The sequence below is a fragment of the Cervus canadensis genome, chromosome 14 (assembly GCF_019320065.1).
Source record: "Cervus canadensis isolate Bull #8, Minnesota chromosome 14, ASM1932006v1, whole genome shotgun sequence".
Lineage (NCBI taxonomy): Eukaryota > Metazoa > Chordata > Mammalia > Artiodactyla > Cervidae > Cervus > Cervus canadensis.
Genome location: NC_057399.1, coordinates 57,996,969 through 58,019,814, shown reverse-complemented (window position 1 = coordinate 58,019,814; position 22,846 = coordinate 57,996,969). Strand labels below are relative to the sequence as shown.

Here is a 22,846-nt window from a genome sequence, read left to right as displayed (position 1 = left end):
CCAACTAGGAGGTAAGTCTTTATGAATACAGATATCTTTATGTTGGTTCACTGCTGTGTTTCCAGTGCCTATGATAGTTGTCTCCTCGTTAATATGCCTAATACATTTGTTGTGTTGTTCAGTTGCTAAGTTGTGTCTGACTCTTAATGAGTCTGTGAACTGTAGCACACCAGGCTCCTCTGTCCACCATTATCTCCCAGAGTTTGCCCAAATTAATGCAACTGAGTCAGTGATGCTGTCTAAACATGGCATCCTCTGCCGCTCCCTTTTCCTGTGTCTATAGCCTTTCCCAGCATCAGAGTCTCTTCTAGTGAGTTGGCTCTTTGGGTCAGGTGGCCAAAGTATTGGAGCTTCAGCTTCAGCATCAGTCCTTCCAATGAATATTCAGGGTTGATTTCCTTTAGGATTTACTGGTTTGATCTCTTTGCCATCCAAGGGACCCTCAAGGGTCTTCTCCAGCACCACAATCCAATAGAATCAATTCTTTGGCATTCAGCTTTCTTTATGGTCCAACTCTCACATCTATACATGACTCCTGGAAAAACCATAGCTTTGACTACAGGGATCTTTGTCGGCAAAATATCATCTCTGCTTTTTAACATGCTGTCTAGGTTTGTCATAGTTTTCCTTCCAAGGAACAAACATTTTCAGTTTCCTGGCTGCAGTTACCACTTGCAGTGATTGGAGCCCAAGAAAGTAAAATCTGTCACTTTTTCCACTTTGTCCCCTTCTATGTGCTATGAAATGGACTGGATTCCATAATCTCATTGATAATTTTATGAATGCTGAGTTTTAAGCCAGCCTTTTCATTCTCCTCCTTCACCCTCATCAATAGGCGCTTTAGTTCCTCTTCACTTTCTGCCAATAGAGTGTGATCATCTGCATATCTGAGGTTGTTGATATTTTTGCTGGCAGTCAGCTTGTGATTCATTCAGCCTGGCAGGCATTTCCCATGATGTATTTTGCAAATAAGTTAAATAAGCAGGGTGACAATATTGTACTCCTTTCCTATTTTGAACCAGTCAGAGTGATACATATCTATTATTAAATATAATGCCTACATTGTTTTTTACCTATATAATCAGTACAACCATTTCATTTTGATAGTTCCATTTCAGAAAAGAGGCTTTTTTTTTCTGTTTTCTTACATCTTTGAATGTTAATATTAAAAGATTAAGGTAAGCAGATGGTATAGTATGTAAGCATTTTATGAACAGCTGCTAAATTGAAATATATCAGCCTTTACAGTACTTTCAGTACAATAAAGCCTTATGCAAAGATGGCAAATATTATATTAATAACCATAAATTAGCAATCATATTGAATACTTTTTGCATTCTATTATTAAACAATGAAATCTTAACTAAAAAAACAGCAGGAGGGAATATAGGGAGATATTTGATTTGTATTAAACACTAAACTCTCAGCGATAAGTGAGAATTGGAACCACAGAAACAGGGAGAGATTGCTAGAATAAAAAGCCCATTATTGACTTCAGAAAGTAGCTGCATTTTCCCTGAATATCCAAGCTCTTGTTTTTTCCTCCTTTATCTAGAATACTGCATTTCAGAGATGCTGTGAATGTACTTGGACCAACAGAGAATAAAATGAGAGAGTGGGCCAGATACCGTGTATTTTTTATTGTGGTTAGAGCTCTTCTTTTACTGTGGTGTGTGTTTTTTTTTTAATCTCTTCCACCTTCTGCTTTCTGCCTCCAGCTCAGGATATTTCACTTTCTATCACATGCATTTACCAGATTCTTGATGTACTCATCTCTCTCTGCTCTTAGCAGGGCCTTGGAAACACAAAAGGAAAATTGTTTAGGAGGATGAATGCATTAAGAGCAAGAATTGGCAAGCAGCCAGAGAACTGTCTCGGAGCGATAGGTAGTTGACAGAAGGCCATGGACATTTTACGAAAAACACAGGAAGCTAGATTTCTGTTATCAAGTACACAAGTGGCCGGAAGATGGTCCAGACTTTCAATATAAATTACTACATTCTGTGTGGAAGGTCATGAGTCTCAACACTCTGAGGATTTACCAGTCATCAGACTCAAGAGACCTGTCTCTCTGGTTGTCAGCTGTGTTTCCATTACCCGACTCAGAGCCCCAGGCCTCTCACCAGATGCAGCTCTGCCCGCCCCACTTCTATGTGGCCTTTGCTTTGCTGTCACCGGTAAAGCACCTGCTGGGACAGTCTTGCACTGGAAATATTTTTCTGAATTTGTAGATCAGTTTTTTTGAGCCCTTTTTGCTCTGTAGGTCCCATGAACTACTTTGATAGTGTATCTCCCTCTCCTGTGAATGTACAATCTATGAGTTCGGCAGGTTTTGTATGTTTTTTCCTCAACTCCTTATAAATTCAGAATGAGGCAGGAGCTCTAGGCTCAGGATGAGCTATCTTTTCATCTTCTAACTGAATAGTTCACATGCAGTATCTATAAATACCTTCTTTCTGAGAAATCCAACCTTTAAACAAGCAAATACATTTAAAAACATTATATATATATCAGAGAATGATAATTATCATGAAGAAAATTAAGAGGATAAGATACTGGAGGTTGATGATACTTTATCTAAGTTGATCGACTTTTTCTGAATGGTGACTTTTGAGGCAAGCTCTCAGTTCTCATACCAGGTCATGCCCCACTCGAATAAGTTCAGTAGGGCAATAGTTATTACTTATCTCCACTTTTTAGATGCAGTGCCCCAAATGGCCCTGACACATATTGATAAGCAAAAATACTTGTTGGAAAATATTTGATAAATCAAGTAATATTCTATTCTGCTTTCTTTTTTTAAAAAGCATGCAATTTAAAGTGGAAATACTCCTATTAAAATGGTCAATTTTAAAATCTGTTTCTAAGAGTTTTATGCTCAGCTCAGTTGGCTGATTGGAGGAACTTATCACCAAAAAGATTATTTTTGTTAAAAAACAAGGTATCCACAAACATGGCAGAGTGATGCAGTAGACACAGTGGAAGTGGAGAAAGAGCTCTTTACCCTTCAGTTCAATTCTTTGGATATGGACCAATTTCTTCTGCCCTGTGAGAGAATAACTGCTGCTCCACTCAGAAGTAACACAAAAATTTTCTCCAGTGAATTTCCTTTCCTCTTGAAATGAGGGAAGTCCACAGATATCAGATTCAGGCCTTCTCAGAATCTGCCTGACAGATGTGTGACTTACATATAAAATGATAAAAAATCATGCCAAGCAAGTACTGGGGAACTTTGGAGATTAATAGGTTTTTGAATCTTTTACCTCTAATCAGTACTGAAAATTGAACTAGTTCCAAATGGTCAAGGGAAAGCATTTTTGTAGTGTATGTTTAAAATCCTATTTTGATTTCGAGAAATTGTGTTTAAAGGCATGCAGAGCAAAAAGACGAAGAAGACTGGAATAAGGTCTGGCAGAGGACATAATAGAAATGGAATAAATTTTGAGGCATAAGTGATGCTCAATTGTTTTCTGTTCCTAAGCATATAAAATCAAATTAATCTAAATATGTCTTTAGAGCTAAATTATATCTCTATTTAAGCATACTTTAGGAAGTGAATTTAGGATAATTTATAACCATATTACCTTTATTTTGTTTTTTTTTTTTCTTTTCAAATCCTAAAGTTTGTTTCCATTTGTTACACTCTTTTGTTATACATTTTTTGACATGCTATCAAGATTTTCACACCTCAAAGTAGTGGAGAACTATGCTTTAAGTGTGTTTTCATCCAGCCACTTTGCAGACATCTATTTTCCTCTTCGTTCGCTACATCTGGCAAGGTAGCAAAGTATGACTATATGTAAATCATTTAAAAACAAATTGGTTGAAATAATAAATACACCAAAATGAGTAATCATGTAAAAATGAATATTTCTAGACAGAGATTTTCTTTATAATATATATTAGTCATTAAAATAAGTTCCCTGCTAGAGATAACAGGTTGAGCAAGAAGATATTTTTTTCTTTTTTGAGTGTATAACAGTAAAAATTTCAATAGAAGCAGTGATTAGATGATATTTATTCTTCTTATAGCAAAAATGCGTGCAGTCCTCCCGTGTAGCTTTTTATCACTCACCTGTGGGGGGACCTAGACTAACTGAAGCAGTACCTATGTTCCCAGGAGGGGGGAGGGAGGTCATCACTGTCCGATTATATGAACGCAACTTCAGGACAGCCATTGGCTCCTTCTTTAGTTGTTTTAGTGGGTGGAAGTGTAAAATACAGCCCAGAAAAGTGATTTAAAGTATGCAGAGAAAAATAGCACATAAAGCACATAGTTGTAAGTTCATGCATACACCTGGTCACTCAGGTATTTCAGCTTTAAATATGAAACTAACTTCTGTCACCTTTTGAGGAGAAAACACATGATATCATGTATGTGGAACAGATGACAAATGATAGGGGATTTTTACTTTCTTATACTATGTTTTAAGTCATATCTTTGCTGTTCCGTTTTCCATTATTCATGGTGAATTTGTAAATGCATCACACTTAGCTACTCAGTGCATGTTCCTGTTTTATTTCTGACTTTTTAAGACCATGAAAATCTATAAATAAGTATATGTATATGTACATAATATATGTAACTGCATATATATTATTTACATTTTATGGTGTTTAGAAGATTCTCTAGAGCAATAGTTTTCAAATATGTTATAAATATAAATAACTAATCTTAAAATGAAAGCATACTTGGAATTTTAATTCGTGAAATAGAAAAAGTGGCACAAGACCCTCAGGATTTTAGTATATTGCTCCCTTTTACTAGGGAAATGTTAATATTCATTAAATTAGAGAAATACAGACTTTAGGTCCTATTTTAAAAAGTTAGCTTTCTAATATGGAGATTATGTCCCCTAAGTCATTCAATTAATTTATAAATTAATTAATATGTATGGAACTTGGTATTTATTTTGAGTACAACCCTCATAGGAAAGTGAATTTATAAGTACAGAAGTAAATTTTAGAAACAAATATATAAAATTTCCTAAGTGAAAAATGGTAAAATAAAAACACAGTGAAAGACTTTATAGCAGAAACTATCTCTATGCTTCATACAAAAGAGCATACATAAAATAGAGACATTCAGAAAGGTTAAAAATAAAAGGCACACCTAAAATAAATAGTGACCATAGATCTAACCAAACATGATATACATCAAGCTTAAATTGTATTATATAAGATAAAGAAGACCTTATAATGCCAAAGGCAAAAATTTACAATGAAGAAATTTGTTAATATCTGAGTATTGTCATGCAAAATACTTGCATAAAGATGAAAGTAATAAGATGCAGGAAGAATCAGAAGATATCTCATCAATTAGAGAAGAGTTTAGCACATATCTTTCCGTCTAAGACAGAATTAATAGAAAAAGAATGTTAGAAATGAAAGACAATGACAGCAAAATCAACATAGTGGGTCTTAGAGATACATAGTGAAATCCAAGCCCCGACAATAAAGGATGCAGGTGCCCACTGAACATTTACAAACACACTGGCAATATAGTAAGTCATAGGGAAAATCTCCATAAACTTAAAAAAAAAACATAAATATTCTCTGAATACACGTTAATGAAACTATAACCTTTCCTGGTAGCTCAGCTGGTAAAGAATCCGCCTGCAATGAAGGAGACCCCAGTTCGATTCCTGGATTGGGAAGATCCACTGGAGAAGGGATAGGCTACCCACTCAAGTATTCTTGGGCTTCCTTTGTGGCTCAGCTGGTAAAAAATCCGCCTGAGATGTGGGAGACCTGGGTTGGGAAGATCCCCTGGAGAAGGGAAAGGCTACCCACTCCAGTATTCTGGCCTGGAGAATTCCATGGACTGTATAGTCCATGGGGTCTCAAAGAGTCAGAGACATGACTAACTTTCACTTTTCACTGTCAACATCAAAGGACATATTTATGCAGTAAGAATTTAAAAACACAAAGAGCTCAAGAGACTCAAAAAAGTTTGAATCAAAAAAGCACTCACCTTCTGCAATGACTCTCACTCTATCTATGAAGTGTGTTTCTCTCTGAATAAATCCACTTGTTACCTATCACTTTGTCTCTCACTAAATTCTTCCTGCAATGAGACACAAAGAACCTGAGCCTCAGCAAGTCCAGACACAAGGGCACACAGGTTCGATCCCTGGTTGGGGAACTAAGGTCTTATATGTCACAGAGCAACTGAACCCTGAACACCTCAACTACTGAGCCCACGCACCTCAAATAGAGAGTTCATGTGTCACAATAAAGAATCCTGCATGATGCAATGAAGATACCATGTAAATAAATATTCTAAAAATTAAAAAAAAAAAGTTTGAATCAAAATAGTAGAAGAAACTTAATAATTCCAAAAGCAGAATTTAATGTGTTATTATTGACAAAAAATAGAACTAACAACCAGATGAACAATTTTTAAACACAATAAAACAGCAATGATGCTATTAAATATAAACAAACACACACACACAAAAACATCAAGGAGCCAACTATACAGAACAAAGGAGAGAAACAGATGTATACAGAGTTAAGTCATGAAAAAAAAGAAACAACCATCAAGAGAGAACATTACAAATAATAGCAAATGAAGCAACAGACAAAAGATTAATCTCAAAAATATACAAGCAACTCCTGTAGCTCATTTCCAGAAAAATAAATGACCCAATCAAAAAATGGGCCAAAGAACTAAACAGACATTTCTCCAAAGAAGACATACAGATGGCTAACAAACTCATGAAAAAATGCTCAACATCACTCATTATCAGAGAAATGCAAATCAAAACCACAATGAGGTACCATTACACGCCAGCCAGGATGGCTGCTCTCCAAAAGTCTACAAGCAATAAATGCTGGAGAGGGTGTGGAGAAAAGGGAACCCTCTTACACTGTTGGTGGGAATGCAAACTAGTACAGCCACTATGGAGAACAGTGTGGAGATTCCTTAAAAAACTGGAAATAGACCATATGACCCAGCAATCCCACTTCTGGGCATACACACCGAGGAAACCAGATCTGAAAGAGACACGTGCACCCCAATGTTCATCGCAGCACTGTTTATAATAGCCAGGACATGGAAGCAACCTAGATGCCCATCAGCAGACGAATGGATAAGGAAGCTGTGGTACATATACACCATGGAATATTACTCAGCCATTAAAAGAAATTCATTTGAATCAGTTCTAATGAGATGGATGAAACTGGAGCCCATTATACAGAGTGAAGTAAGCCAGAAAGATAAAGACCAATACAGTATACTAACGCATATATATGGAATTTAGAAAGATGGTAATGATAACCCTATATGCAAAACAGAAAAAGAGACATAGATGGGCAGAACAGACTTTTAGACTCTGTGGGAGAAGGTGAGGGTGGGATGTTCTGAGAGAATAGCATTGAAACAAGTATACTATCAAGGGTGAAACAGATCACCCGCCCAGGTTGGATGCATGAGACAAGTGCTCGGGGCTGGTGCACTGGGATGACCCAGAGGGATCGGGTGGAGAGGGGGGATCGGGAAGGGGAACACATGTAAATCCGTGGCTGATTCATGTCAATATATGGCAAAAACCACTACAATATTGTAAAGTAATTAGCCTCCAACTAATAAAAATAAATGAAAAATTAAAAAAGAGAACATTACAAAAATCACAAGATATTTACAGGTACAGTTGTATGCAAATCAACTTGAAAATCTAGATCAAATGCTTAACTTTTAAGGAAAATATGCCCTCTGTGACATATGCTCATAGAGACAGAATATTCAAACAGAAAAAAATTTACAGTGTAGAAAAATGGGGAAAATAAGCTCTACTGTACAAAAGTACTGGGTCACAAATTTTTTACGTAGGGGATACTCAAATACTTAATTTTTTTTTATTCAAATGGTACTAAACTATTTGAAGAGCAAAGCAAAAATCTGAGCTGCCATTTGAACAAAAAGATCCAAGAATATATTAAAAGTATAATACATTATGGCCAAGTGGGATTTATTCTGGAAATGCTAGGGTAATCCAGCATTTGTGGTAATAGTGGTAATCCACTATTAAATCTATTTATCTTTTGTTAAGTGATCTGATAGAAAAAAAAGTCATTTGATCATCTTGCTAGAACCTGAAATTTATTTCTTTAAAAAATACTCAAGAAATAGGAACAGATGGATTTTTACATGGCAAAATACAAATGATTGCTCAAAAGCTCATATTTCATCAAAATTATTGGATGCTTGTTCAAAATTCCAAGGAATGGATGACCTATGTTTTGCTACTATTTAATGTGCTTTTGGAAGTATTAGACAGTTAAATAAACAAGGGGATAAAACTATTAAAGTCATAAAAGTTGTGAAGAAAGAGAGCAAACGTGTACTTAATTTTGGAGAAAGATGACATAGAATACTATAGTCATTTTTCTCTTTGATAAGGTGGATATTAATATTGATAACATTTGGATAAGGTGCCTTGAGGGAGTTGAAGAGGAGAGAAAATAAGAGAACATCACACTTAAGGCACATATTAATACTTTATTGTTCTAGCTGTCATGTCCCTCTGACCGTTATTGGACTTAACTATGCAACTGCATTTCGGACTCTTGTTGACCATGATGGCTACTCCGTTTCTTCTAAGGGATTCCTGCCCACAGTAGTAGATAGATATAAGGGTCATCTGAGTTAAATTCACCCATTCCAGTCCATTTTAGTTCACTGATTCCTAGAATGTTGACATTCACTCTTGCCATCTCCTGTTTGACCACTTCCAATTTGCCTTGATTCATGGACCTAACATTCCAGATTCCTATGCAATATTGCTCCTTACAGCATCGGACCTTGCTTCTATCACCAGCCACATCCATAACTGGGTATTGTTTTTGCCTTGGCTCCATCCCTTCATTCTTTCTGGAATTATTTCTCCACTGATCTCCAGTAGCATATTGGGCACCTACCGACCTGGGGAGTTCTTTCAGTATCCTATCATTTTGCCTTCTCATACTGTTGATGGGGTTCTCAAGGCAAGAATACTGAAGTGGTTTGCCATTCCCTTCTCCAGTGAACAACATTCTGTCAGACCTCTCCACCATGACCCGACCGTCTGGGTGGCCCCACACGGCATGGCTTAGTTTCATTGAGTTAGACAAGACTGTGGTCCTGTGATCAGAATGGCTAGTTTTCTGTGATTATGGTTTTAGTGTGTCTGCCCTCTGATACCCTCTGGCAACACCTACCGTCTTACTTGGGTTTCTCTTACCTTGGACGTGCGGTATCTTTTCACGGCTGCTCCAGCAAAGCGCAGCCGCTGCTCCTTACCTTGGAGGAGGGGTATCTTCTCACAGCCGCCCCTCCTGACCTTGAACGTGGAGTAATTCCTCTCAGCCCTCCTGCGCCCAGCAGCAGTCGCTCCTTGGAACTGGGGTTGCTCCTCTCGGCCGTAGCCCCTATCCTCAGGTGTGCGGTAACTCCTCTCTGAAATATAGTACTTGGATGCAATCTCAAAAACGACAGAATGATCTCTGTTCATTTCCAAGGCAAACCATTCAATATCACGGTAATCCAAGCCTGTGCCCCAACCAGTAATGCTGAAGAAGCTGAAGTTGAATGGTTTTGTGAAGACCTACAAGACCTTTTAGAACTAACACCCAAAAAAGATGTCCTTTTCATTATAGGGGACTGGAATGCAAAAGTAGGAAGTCAAGAAACACCTGGAGTAACAGGCAAATTTGGCCTTGGAGTACAGAATGAAGCAGGGCAAAGGCTAATAGAGTTTTGCCAAGAGAACGCACGGTCAGCAAACACCCTCTTCCAACAACACAAGAGAAGACTCTACACATGGGCATCACCAGATGGTCAACACTGAAATCAGATTGATTATATTCTTTGCAGTCAAAGATGGAGAAGCTCTATACAGTCAGCAAAAACAAGACCGGGAGCTGACTGTGGCTCAGATCATGAACTCCTTAGTGCCAAATTCAGACTTAAATTGAAGAAAGTAGGGAAAACCACTAGACCATTCAGGTATGACCTAAATCAAATCCCTTATGACTATACAGTGGAAGTGAGAAATAGATTTAAGGAACTAGATCTGATGGACAGAGAGCCTGATGAACTATGGATGGAGGTTCGTGACATTGTACAGGAGACAGGGCTCAAGACCATCCCCATGGAAAAGAAATGCAAAAAGGCAAAATGGTTGTCTGAGGCGGCCTTACAAATAGCTGTGGGAAGAAGAGAAGCAAAAAGCAAAGGAGAAAAGGAAAGATATTCCCATTTGAATGCAGAGTTCCAAAGAATAGCCAGGAGAGATGAGAAAGCCTTCCTCAGTGATCAATGCAAAGAAATAGAGGAAAACAACAGAATGGGAAAGACTAGAGATCTCTTCAAGAAAATTAGAGATATCAAGGTAACATTTCAGGCAAAGATGGGTTCGATAAAGCACAGAAATGGCATGGACCTAACAGAAGCAGAAGATATTAAGAAGAGGTGGCAAGAATACACAGAAGAACTGTACAAAAAAGATCTTCATGACCCAGATAATCAAAATGGTGTGATCACTGACCTAGAGCCAGACATCCTGGAATGTGAAGTCAAGTGGGCCTCAGAAAGCATCACTACAAACAAAGCTAGTGGATGTGATGTGATTCCAGTTGAGCTATTTCAAATCCTGAAAGATGATGCTGTGAAAGTGCTGCACTCAATACGCCAGCAAATTTGGAGAACTCAGCAGTGGCCACAGGACTGGAAAAGATCAGTTTTCATTCCAATCCCTAAGAAAGGCAATCCCAAAGAATGCTCAAACTACCACACAATTGCACTGATCTCTCGCACTGGTAAAGTAATGCTCAAAATTCTCCAAGCCAGGCTTCAGCAGTACGTGAACCGAGAACTTCCAGATGTTCAAGCTAGTTTTAGAAAAGGCAGAGGAACCAGAGATCAAATTGCCAACATCCGCTGGATCATCGAAAAAACAACAGAGTTCCAGAAAAACATCTATTTCTGTTTTGTTGACTATGCCAAAGCCTTCGACTCTGTGGATCACAATAAACTGTGGAAAATTCTGAAAGAGATGGGAATACCAGACCACCTGACCTGCCGGTTGAGAAACCTGTATGCAGGTCAGGAAGGAGCAGTTAGAACTGGACATGGACCAACAGACTGGTTCCAAATAGGAAAAGGAGTACGTCAAGGCTGTATATTGTCACCCTGCTTATTTAACTTATATGCAGAGTACATCATGAGTAACGCTTGGCTGGAAGAAGCACAAGCCGGAATCAAGATTGCCAGGAGAAATATCAATAACCTCAGATATGCAGATGACACCACCCTTATGGCAGAGAATGAAGAGGAACTAAAGGGCCTCTTGATGAAAGTGAAAGAGGAGAGTGAAAAAGTTGGCTTAAAGCTCAACATTCAGAAAACTAAGATCATGGCATCTGGTTCCATCACCTCATGGGAAATAGATGGGGAGACAGTGGAAACAGTGTCAGACTTTATTTTTTTGGGCTCCAAAATCACTGCAGATGGTGATTGCAGCCATGAAATTAAGACGCTTACTCCTTGGAAGGAAAGTTATGACCAACCTAGGCAGTCTATTAAAAAGCAGAGACACTACTTTGACAACAAAGGTCCATCTAGTCAAGGCTATGGTTTTCCAGTGGTCATGTATGGATGTGAGAGTTGGACTGTGAAGAAAGCTGAGTGCTGAAAAATTGATGCTTTTGAACTGTGGTGTTGGAGAAGACTCTTGAGAGCCCCTTGGACTGCAAGGAGATCCAGCTGGTCCATCCTAAAGGAGATCAGTCCTGGGTGTTCATTGGAAGGACTGATGCTGAAGGTTAAACTCCAGTAATTTGGCCACCTTATGCGAAGAGTTGACTCATTGGAAAAGACCCTGATGCTGGGAGTGATTGGGGGCAGGAGGAGAAGGGGACAACAGAGGATGAGATGGCTGGATGGCATCACCGACTTGATGGGCATTAGTTTGAGTCAACTCCGGGAGTTGGTGATGGACAAGTAGGCCTGACGTGCTGCAATTCATGGGGTCGCAAAGAGTCGGACATGACTGAGTGACTGAACTGAACAGAACTGATGCAACTGCATAGTTTCCTTGGCCCTTTTAAGTGGATTTTACTTACTTTCTATCATTAAGTTGAAAAGCATGTAATTTGCATCTTGTAGAATTACCAAATTAATCATGGATATTAGGTGAGTTAGAAGACTGGTTAATAGCCTTGGACTTCTGTGCATGTTTGTTTTCATTATCCATGCACCCTGTATTCCTCATGTCATCTGCCCTGAGATATAGTTGAGTCTCCTACCATTCTATGTAGAGATCTAATAAACAGAAACACTGTGGGCATAGGTAAGCATCCTAGATAAGTTTTAGGAGATGGTTTTTGAAAGAAGTAGAGACATAGTTCACCATATGCCCTTTGCTTTCTCTTTTTTGAAAATTTATTTTTTAATTGAAGGATAATTGCTTCACAGAGTTTTGTTCTTTTCTGCCAAACTGCTTTCTCTTTTTTAAGCATGTATGTCATTATCTATGAAATTATTATCAGTCTCATACTGACTCTGTTTATGTGGGTTGAATGGAAATAACATTGACATCATGAGATGAAGTGCTCTATATAAATAAGATGTATTATTTTTACAAAAATGAATTATTTTGGAAAATTGGGAACATAACCACTTAAGGGGTGGAACATAGCAGCTGTTGAACAGTACACTTATAGAACTACAGTACAATTTGCAAAAGGGTGCCGGGATCTGCTGTCTAATTTTATTTTTTGAAACAAAATTACTGGAAGAATTTAGCTCTGCAGCACAGTGCAATTAACTAAATGGAAGTTGGCCAGGGAACAGGGGGTAATAACCTCATTGCTTTCATGGTCTTAGTTTTAATTTGATGCTGCAAAATGAGCTGATATACATGTTACCAAATGGAAGACAGATTAATAATACTTAAGATTTTAGTGATCAAATCCTCTGTTTCAATCTTGGATCCCACATTTTTTTTTTTGGTTTCTATTTTCCTATAGACAGAGCCTAAGACAGAGCTTCCCCGGTGGCTCAGTGGTAAAGACATCACCTGCAATGCAGGAGACTGCCTGTAATGCAGGCAGCGTGGGTTCAATCCTTGGGTTCGGAAGATCCCTGGAGAAAGAAATGGCAACCCACTCCAGTATTCTTGCCTAGGAAATCCCATGGACGGAGGAGCCTGGTGGCCTACAGTCCAAATGTAGTCAGATACAGCTTAGCAGCAAAACCACCACCACCACCAAAACATTTTATGCTATTTGAACCCAGACCGATCAAATTATTGAAACCGACATCCTTTAAAAAAAAAACTGTGCATGAGACAAGTGCTCGGGCCTGGTGCACTGGGAAGACCCAGAGGAATCGGGTGGAGAGGGAGGTGGGATGGGGGATCGGGATGGGGAATACGTGTAAATCTATGGCTGATTCATATCAATGTATGACAAAACCCACTGAAAAAAAATAATAAAGGAGGGAAAAAAAAAGTTGGCAGAATACAATGAACTTATTTAGCTCATCAAGAGACAAAATGTTATATGAGAGAATGGTTGTCATTATCTTAAAAAAAAAACCTATTTATGTTACTTGGTGCAGAAATTTTGTGTCTTCATTCAGCTGCCCTATCATCAATATCCTAAACCTTAAAGCAGCAGACACAATGTGATTCAGTTCATAGAAGGAAACTAGGTAAGATTCCATTAGAAAAGCCTGTATTATTAAACAGATTTGATTAGCTTTTATACATAAGGAATCTTTAACTGTAATACATATAGGATAATTGTTAATGTTCGGTTGTGAAGTCTTCAACTTGATACCACCTTTCCCCATTTTATTATCAATAGATCATTTTCCCACAGTCTTAATTATGCAATTTTTTGAAATATGTTTTATACTGCAGCACAGTTATTCATGGGATTTATTGAACCAAAGAGCAAAAATTAATGTACTTTGGTAGAATATGTTTCCCGTAAGCTGTTTGCCTCAGTGGTCCTGGAAGGTCTTCAGGAGTATCACAGCACAACTTGACACCACAGTGGAGGTCACCTTAAATAAGTGAAATTTACTTATTCTTTTTTCCATTTATTTTTATTAGTTGGAGGCTAATTACTTAACAATATTGTAGTGGTTTTTGCCATACATTGACATGAATCAGCCCTAAATAAGTGAAATTTAGAGAAGTATCAAAAGCCTGGAAGAAGATGAAAGGACTAACAGGAGAGCAAAACAACTTTCTTCACTTGACTTGGTTTTCTGCAGCCCTTCTGAAACATGAACAACACAGCTTCCATCATGAACCTGACAATTCTACAAATGCCCAGGAATTTTGCTCCTCACCCCAAAATTGCCCAATGGAAAATATCAGGATAGCAATTGCTACAATCACTACCTTATTTTAATAGTATTTTCTTTAACCTTCTCATTAGATAAATTATAAAATGAAGAGGGAGTCCAGATTTACTATGAAACTAATGAATTTAAGCTTAGGTTATATACATTGGCCTCAGTGTGAGCTGGAACTTAAAGTATTAAAGTTTTCTAGGTGGAGAGGAAAAATCAGATTGCAGTTAAGAAGCATTTCTATGCAACCATTTCTGGTAGGATTGCTGAACAACTCTTAGAAGCAAATTATTTATATTTTGTAGACTTTTGCTAATTATTTTCTTATTCTAAAATTATATTCACTTTCATACAAAATTTTATGTTGTAATTTATTATAAAAAGAATAATTTGTTATTTTTTCTTAAATGAGTCTCTCCCACTTTCATAATATTTTGGTCTCTCCAAGCCTGGATCTTCTCCTCAGAGAAGATGAGTTTGGGCATATCTGCTACCCCCATCACTGATTTATAAGCTAGAGCCCTGGATAACTTACCTGCTGCCATCATAATGCCACCCATTATCAAATCTTAGTGATTTAAAACGAACACTTATTTAGCTCATGAGTCTGTAGGAAAGTGATTTCAGCTAGTGTTAACTGGGCTCACAAGTCTGGGGTCAGCTGGCTAGAAGCTGAGCAGGGATGGTTTTAGCTTAGATAGCTGGGGTGACTTGCCTCTGTTATACATCTCTTTCATCCTGTAATGAGCTACTCTGTGCATGTTCTATGCAGGAAAGCATAGTGAGAAGGAAAACAGAAATGTTTGTGTACCTCATAAACTAACTTATTGACTAAGTCAAGTCATGGGGATAACCTAACCAGAATCAAGGGTGCAGAAATTGTCATGTTGGAAAATGCTCATCAGATTATTCAGTCCTTCCTCTTAAAGATTCAAACTGAGATATTTGCAATTGAAATTGAAATTATTTGAGTTTTTAGATTTGCTTCAAAATAATATGAAAATAGAGAAATGATAGGAATGAGATGGAGCAAGACAAATCATGAGTTGATCATTGTTGAGGCTGGGAGATGAGTATATAGTATTTGTTGCATTATTCTCTACTTTTGCAGAACTTTGAAGGACAAAGAGCCTTTACTAGACTTTTCATTGCACTAAGAGGGACTATTTTTAGCATAAATTTATCTTCAATATAGTAATTATATTTTTCCATATAATATTGATATATGATGGCTAGAGAAGATGTTACCTAATAAAATGTTAGCTATTAAAAAACAAATGTTTTATTGATTTTACATATTGAAGGATGGGGTTTAATTCTGGCTAATCTATTCATTGAGCCCATCTGTGTGCCAGGCGCACGTCCAAGCTCTAGCCATCGGGGAAAACACGTGTGTGAGATTTCTGATCTTGAGGCTTTTATAGTTGTGTTGGTTTTCTATTATAGGTGTAATAGAGTACCACAGTTTTGGTGACTTAAAACAACACAAATATAAAATCTTACAATTCTGTAGGTCAGACCTCAAACATGGCTCTCACTGGACTTCAATCAAGGTATTGTCAGGAATGCATGTCTTTCTGACAGCCAGAGGGGATAATCTGTTTGCTTGTGTTTTTCATCCTCTAGAGACTCCCCTATGTTTCTTGGCTTATGACTCCTTTTCTCTGTCTTCAGAGCCATCAATGGTACATACTTCTGTGCTTATCTTCTGTAGTTACATCTCCCTGTGACTGACTACAGCCAGGAAAGTGTTCTTCATTTTTAAGGCTTCCCATCTCAAAGTCTTTAACTCTAATTCTAGAAAGTTTCTTTTTCCATGTTAGGTAACCTGTTCTCAGGTTGAAAGGTTTAGGATGTGGACATCTTTGGAGGGCCATTATTCTGCCTACCATAACAGCTAAATAGTGGGAGAAAAGAAAATTAAAAAAAAAAAGCAGGATAGATACTTTCAGACACTATATGTACTTATAAGAATTGATAAAATAGTGGTACAATAGACAGTTACTGGCAACTTTTATTACAGAGAAGACATCACTAAGGAAGTGACACATCACTTTTGTGAGAAGTAGAGTTTATTTTGCAAAGTTCTGTAGGCATATCATCTCTGGTAAAGACAAAGCTAATGTAAATGCCCCAAATGGAGGCATAGAATGAAGGTGAAGTAGTATCTCCTGACCTGGGGTATTAGTTATGGTCCAGGTTTCTTGGCTTGTACAGAGTCTGAGTTACACTGCTTTACTCATTCTAAATCAGTTGTAAAGAAAAGCCAACAGAGGACTTTAAGGGAAGAAAAGACAATCTTATCTGGCTGGTTTGTGAATAATAAAATGTAGTTGTCTGTTCTCCACAGAACACATTTCTAGCTTTAATTGTTACATCCTAAATTAGTGAACTCACAAACTTCTAATATTTAGCAAAACATTCCTTCTTCAGTAATTAATACTAAGTTTGGAAAAGGATCCAAAGGACCCATATGAGATTTGGAATGGATAAGTAAAATTGGATTCAGTTCAGTTCAGTTGCTCAGTCGTGTCTGACTCTTTGCGACCCCATGAACCACAGCAAGCCAGGCCTCCCTGTCCATCACCAACTCCTGGAGTCTACCCAAACCCATGTCCATCAAGTCGGTGATGCCATCCAACCATCTCATCCTCTGTCGTCCCCTTCTCCTCCTGCCCTCAATCTTTCCCAGCATCAGGGTCTTTTCAAATGAGGCAGCTCTTCACATCAGGTGGCTAAAATACTGGAGTTTCAGCTTCAGCATCAGTCCTTCCAATGAACACCCAGGACTGATATCCTTTAGGATGGACCAGCTGGATCTCCTTGCAGTCCAAGGCACTCTCAAGAGTCTTCTCCAACACCACAGTTCAAAAGCATCAATTTTTTGGTGCTCAGCTTTCTTTATAGTCCAACTCTCACATCCATACCTGACCACTGGAAAAACCATAGCTTTGACTAGACGAAACTTTGTTGGCAAAGTAATGTCTCTGCTTTTCAATATGCTGTCCAGGTTGGTCATAACTTTCCTTCCAAGGAGTAAGCGTCTTTTAATTTCATGGCTGCAATCACCATCTTCAGTGATTTTGGAGCCCCGCAAAATAAAGTCAGTCACTGTTTCCCCATTTATTTGTCATGAAATGATGGGACCAGATGCCATGATCTTTGTTTTCTAAATGTTGAACTTTAAGCCAACTTTTTCACTCTTCTCTTTTACTTTCATCAAGAGGCCCTTTAGTTCCTCTTCATTCTCTGCCATAAGGGTGGTGTCATCTGCATATCTGAGGTTATTGATATTTCTCCCGGCAATCTTGATTCCAGCTTGTGCTTCCTCCAGCCCAGCGTTTCTCATGATGTATTCTGAATATAAGTTAAATAAGCAGGGTAACAGTATACAGCCTTGACGTACTCCTTTTCCTATTTGGAACCAGTCTGTTGTTCCATGTCCAGTTCTAACTGTTGCTTCCTGACCTGCATACAGGTTTCTCAAGAGGCAGGTCAGGTGGTCTGGTATTCCCATCTTTTTCAGAATTTTCCACAGTTTATTGTGATCCACACAGTCAAAGGCTTTGGTATAGTCAATAAAGCAGAAACAGATGTTTATCTGGAATTCTCTTGCTTTTTCGATGATCCAGCGGATATTGGCAATTTGATCTCTGGTTCCTCTGCCTTTTCTAAAACCAGCTTGAACATCTGGAAATTCATGGTTCACATATTGCTGAAGCCTGGCTTGGAGAATTTTAAGCATCACTTTACTAGCGTGTGAGATGAGTGCAATTGTGCGGTAAGTTTGAGCATTCTTTGGGATTGCCTTTCTTAGGGATTGGAAAGAAAACTGACCTTTTCCAGTCCTATGGCCACTGCTGAGTTTTCCAAATGTTGCTGGCATATTGACTGCAGCACTTTCACAGCATCATCTTTCAGGATTTGAAATAGCTCAACTGGATTAGATAATTATTTATTTTATGTAAGTATTCTTCCTTCAGTAGAGGTAATTCTTATATTTGGCATTTATCTCACAGGTTAAAGTAGGAATAATAAAATATTCACGTATACTTTTAACAAATCCCAGTTTCCAGCATATGGGATATTCCTTCACAATTTTAAATCTAAATAAGAAGGAAATCAATCAGTCATACTGCATGGAAATGTTCGAAACCGGTGCTATTGTTTAAATTTGTGGATAGACATTAACCATTTCACAAGGCTTTCTTCCTAAATGTGTAAGTAAAATTTTATAGAATTGGCAAGAGATGGATGAAAGAAATACTGTCTTACCAGAAATTAATACTATTTTGAACTGAAGGTTGCTCAGTTGTGTCTGACTGTTTGTGACCCCATGGACTATATAGTCCATGAAATTCTCTAGGCCAGAATACTGGAATGGATAGCCTATCCCTTCTCCAGCAGATCTTCCCAACCCAGGAATTGAACCGTGGTCTCCTGCATTGCTGGTGGATTCTTTACCAACTGAGCTATCAGGGAAGCCCTACTATTTTGATGAATGGGAGAAAATGATTCATATTTATGGTCTGCACTGTGTTAAAGAGATGAGTTCTATTGTTTTCTCTTGTGATATAATCTGCTTAAAAGATCATTCTGTGAACAGGAAAGTAATTGGATCATTGGTAAAATTTGCATGTATTAGAAGATGACAGCTAGAAGGGAAACCAGAAAACAAACTAATAAAATAAAGTGACATTGGAAGTTGTATATGAAGCTCTATTCCATCCCTGCCTATCCTATCAAAACCAAGGTACCAATTTCTTATTTTGGCAAGGAAGGGTTCTAAAATATACTCACTTATATGTGCTTTTTGAAGAAGGCAATGACAACCCACTCCAATACTCTTGCCTGGAAAATCCCATGGACAGAGGAGCCTGGTAGGCTGCAGTCCATGGGCTCGCAAAGAGTCGGACATGACTGAGTGACTTCACTTTCACTTTTCACTTTCATGCATTGGAGAAGGAAATGGCAACCCACTCCAGTGTTCTTGCCTGGAGAATCCCAGGGACGGGGGAGCCTGGTGGGCTGCCTTCTATGGGGTTGCATAGAGTCGGATACGACTGAAGCGACTTAGCAGCAGCAGCAGCAGCAGCATATGTGCTTTTAATGTGTATCCTTTTGTCTGATTTCCATGATAAACATATAAACAGGCCTGTCCCTCTGGTGAAGAGTTTTGAAAGCTTAATAACATTGATACAAGTTGAAACATAATTTAGAACTGACTTTCTGAGAAATGAAATTACTATATAAATTGTTTGCTTTCTCAGTAAAGATAATGGTGACTAATTGTATCATTACCCAAAGATTAAGTCTGAATTTTTGATGATACTGAATTCATGATGATACTGAAATAATATGCTTTAATATACTATAAAACTGATTTTTCCCTTTCCCTCTATCAAGATGTGTGTGTGTGTGTGTGTGTGATAGAGTATACTTTATAATCACCCATATACATATGGCAAATTTCAATGTAACTTATCAGTAACTGAAAACAAAATTAACACACATTTTGACTACAAAATCTCATTTTATTTGATACTGTGATTGTTTTCTGTTGGAGTTCAAGGTCACCTTATTAACAGTTTTGATATAAGTTTTTCTCAGTAACCCATTCAAAATGATGGCTATTGTTGGAAAATGACATTCTTTCTGAATAGCCTCGTAACCATATAATGAATCTGTAATTATGCAACAAGCTTTCCCCTATAAAACGTCAATAGAATCAGGTTTTGCGTCTGCCTTTGGTAAGTAAAGATAGGAACTAAGGCTATTTGCCCTCACTCTCTACTCCAATGAATAAATAAGAGGAAGCCATCTTCAACAGGCTGCTTTATTTTCTACTCTCTTTTTAATCTCCTCCTGCCTTTCTGTAGACCAAGGAGAGGTAATAGAGCAATTAATCATGTGATATTCGTATCCTGACAGTACTGGCCTCTTATGACTACATTTATTTGCTGTGCTGCCAAGCCTCTTTTATGCCACATCCTCTGGTTTGTCAAAGCTTTCCCAGTACAGCTCTACACTATCCATTATTTAGCACAAGCAGCATTTTACGTCAATTCAAGAATGATTACTTGGGTAGAGAAATCAATAAACAGAAGGTCTATTAAAACCCAGGTAATAATAAAAGATACCAGGAAGATTCTAATCTGCCCTGTGACTTGGCAAGAGGCACTGTCGTAAGTCAATAAGAGTTCACTTGCTCTTGTGGCATCACTAGACACTTTTTAAGAGTAGAACATGATCACCTCCATGCTCTGACTTGTGAATAGATTTTTTAGAGGGGGTCCAAGTTGGTCTTCTAAGAGAAACATTTGGAGTTTCCGATTTTGATAGACCAGGGGAGTAACTGAACCACCCTTCATTTGTCACTTTCCTGGGTATGGGTTGTTCTGATTGAAATACCCTAAGGGGTCTTTTGGCGATGACCTGGTCATTTATAATTAGGGAGATTCCAGAAGGCACAACAAACTGGATAAAATTGAAATTTGCTAAACAATCCCATCATTTGAGTCAGCTTCTAGATATTTCTGAATATATGGGGAAGACATGATAAGACAGAGAAGCAAAAAAAATTTTCTTCTAGAGATCGTAGGAGTATGCTTCAAGTCCTTTCTAAGTGCCAGTATTGAGAAATTTATTTCAGGGAGCAGCCTCTACAGTTATTTTTGCTCCTTTCTACAACTGGTCAGGTATCCATCCTGATAAGTGCATTGATTGTGGATTTATAGCATGACACAGTCAGCATCTTAGACTGCCCTGACTGCCCTCAATTGTCTGACCAGGCACTGGAGTGGAAGGGACTTACTAAACCATATCCAGACACTGCAGACAGCATGTTTCATAACAGAGACTCAGCACTCCAGAGATCATGTGACTACTAATGTTCTTCATCTTTCATTTTATGTAAACTTGGAGAGAAGTTGGAATGTCTGACTTCATTCAGTGGAATCTACTTTAAAGAAGACTAGGCTTTAGAGTAACAAGAGAATGTTTTGGCATCCATCATAAAATAATTAATTAAAAAGTTATGTTTATATTAAGAAGGTTCTGGCTGACTTTGAAATTGCTCTTAAAGATATATGATTATTAATGCCAGTATACAATATGCGTGACTACAGAGAGTGATTTTAGAATTTACTGTATGAATGAAATAATCAGTAGTATTCTACCTTATTTTTACGTTTGTTCCAATGGTATCTGATAATATTTAGAGTTCCGTGTACTGCCTAAATAAGCTTAAACACAGGAGTTTAGGTTCTGGCAACACAAGAAAGAAAAAGAGAATGAGTAGTTTATGTTCTCAGAGTTCCACATGTAAGGATATCAGGCCTTTTGAAAAATTAACCATTTGCTTATCTCCATGTTGATAGACTTAGTAAAAATATAGAACTGTGAGTTCAGTTTTTGGCTGTAATTACATCAGAAGGCATCGTGTTTCAGTGCAATGTTTTCTGTTACTTTTACTTTTCCTGTAATTTCACTTAGTTTATTTTTCTGTATATTAAGCAATAAATCGTATTTAAATATAGTACTGGGAAGGAAAAAGATGAAGTCACTTACCTGCAGGTTAGTTCCTACAGTGAAACTGTTGCTTTTTCTTCTCTAGAAATCTCAGGCCTGGAGGACAATGGCTCTTAGAAATTAGGTCAGATACCAAAAGAAAAAAAAAAAATGCACACATGCACAAAACAAACAGAAAACCGTAGGATCAGCAACAAGTAAACACATTAACCAATTCAAAGTCATTTATGACTTTGTGGTATCAGGTAATATACTTTCTGCCTTGGTGATGTCCTTACATATATATTTTTGAATGATTTGCAGAGGATTTTATTACAACCTAATGATTCAACCAGACTGTAGGAAGAAAAGTAAAATATGTATGTTCTGTTGAGGCAGAAGACGATTTGAGGGGAGACACATGAATGAGACAGATGAGTCAAATTCTGGGGCACTAAAATTATAAATACTAGTTTTCTGTTCCCTTCAGCAGAAAAAAAAATTTTTTTCTCAAAATATATCAGTGCTGGACATGTCTGGGTTCTTATAAGGAAAGTTGTCAATAGAAAACATGACATTTGTAAAGAATGACCACTGATCAAAGTAGTTCTGACTATAAAAATTCACATAATCTTTGCACCCAAATAAATAGTACCATCTAATCTACCACTAGGTTTTTCAAATTAATCAAGAAGAGGGTTATTTCTGCTCACAGAGGGGGTATAGTCATCCATGGTTTAGTCTTAGGGGGAAAAAAAAGAAAGCTTTATGTTGCATGGTGCTTGAAAAATAAAACCTGAGAAGAATTCTATTAGATTTATTCCACCCTGGTAGAAAGCAGGGTAAGCATTCACTTCCAAATTACTAATTAAAGAAAAATAGAAATATTGATGAGTGGTCCTCCTATGAAATGTGACATTGTGGGATTTTTCTACAACTTATTAAATGGAATGGCCATGTCAATTTCATATTTTTCTGAAAAGAGAAAAA

General features: G+C 37.7%; 2 long non-coding RNA genes across 2 annotated transcripts in view; one reads left to right on the top strand and one right to left on the bottom strand.

The window, feature by feature from the left end:
* The window catches only part of LOC122453111, a 229,632-nt gene that overhangs the window by 25,025 nt on the left and 181,761 nt on the right, over nucleotides 1-22,846 (top strand). The gene's annotated exons all lie outside the window — the stretch shown is intronic.
* LOC122453112 lies at nucleotides 531-17,490 on the bottom strand. Its single transcript, XR_006272951.1, has 3 exons — nucleotides 17,460-17,490; nucleotides 16,176-16,180; nucleotides 531-709 (listed from the first exon to the last, which is right to left on the bottom strand). It is a non-coding gene; the product is annotated as an uncharacterized LOC122453112 (long non-coding RNA).